Source organism: Terrapene carolina, unplaced genomic scaffold (genome assembly GCF_002925995.2).
Source record: "Terrapene carolina triunguis isolate 2854851 unplaced genomic scaffold, T_m_triunguis-2.0 Scaffold638, whole genome shotgun sequence".
Lineage (NCBI taxonomy): Eukaryota > Metazoa > Chordata > Testudines > Emydidae > Terrapene > Terrapene triunguis.
The window spans coordinates 653,616-654,541 of record NW_020664989.1 but is presented as its reverse complement, the minus strand read 5'-3'; the positions used below and the strand labels follow the sequence as shown (position 1 = coordinate 654,541).

Genomic DNA, 926 nt, shown 5'->3' with positions numbered 1-926 from the left:
CCAGTGCCGAATAGAGGGGAATAATCACTTCCCTCGATCTGCTTGCAATGCTCCTACTAATCCAGCCCAATATGACCAGTTACCCATATTGAATGCAGACACAGCAATATTTGCTAAATTGGTTACTGTCCATTCAGTAGGTTATTTCCTACTTATTCATAAATAATGAAGATGCTCTAAGCAGATGGGAGAGAGCTGTCCCGTCAGTGTAGTTAATCTATCTCCCCGAGAGGTGGTCGCTATGTCACTGGGGAAGCTATGTCGGTGGGTGTGCAATCTCTGGTGTCTACAAGTATATATAAAGTTTAATCAAACCCCATTTTTAAAACCACTGTGGTCTGGGAATAGAAAAGGAGATCTCTGAGGCAGGGCCTGTCCTTCAAAATCCTTAAGATCACTGACTTACCTACACACATGTCATGGGGGTATAGCTCAGTGGTAGAGTGTTTGACTGCAGATTAAGTGGTCCTTGGTTCAAATCCAAGTGCCCCCTTGCAAGCCTGTTCCTTTAACAAAAATAATTGCATATCCATTTCCATTATGTTCAGGAGTTTCACTGAATAGGGGTGCCTGAAATGAATGGAAACACTCAATGTTTTCCTGTGCAAATGCATTAAAAACCTCAGCTGAAATCAGTTTCAATCCTCTAAGGGCACGTCTTCACTACCCGCCGAATCGGCAGGTAGCAATCGATCTATTGGGGATCGACTTATCGCGTCTAGTGAAGACGCGATAAAATCGATCCCCGATGGCTCTTCCGTCGACTCTGAAAATCCACCATGGCAAGAGGCGGAAGCGGAGTCGACGGCGGCACGGCAGCGGTCGACTCGCCGCCGTCCTCACAGCCAGGTAAGTCGACCTAAAATACGCCACTTCAGCTACGCTATTCACGTAGCTGAAGTTGCGTATCTTAGGTCGACCCCCCG

General features: G+C 46.7%; 1 non-coding gene across 1 annotated transcript; it reads left to right on the top strand.

The window, feature by feature from the left end:
* Nucleotides 1-421: 421 nt before the first annotated feature.
* Nucleotides 422-493, top strand: TRNAC-GCA. Its single transcript has one exon. It is a non-coding gene; the product is annotated as a tRNA-Cys (tRNA).
* The last annotated feature ends 433 nt before the right edge of the window (nt 494-926 follow it).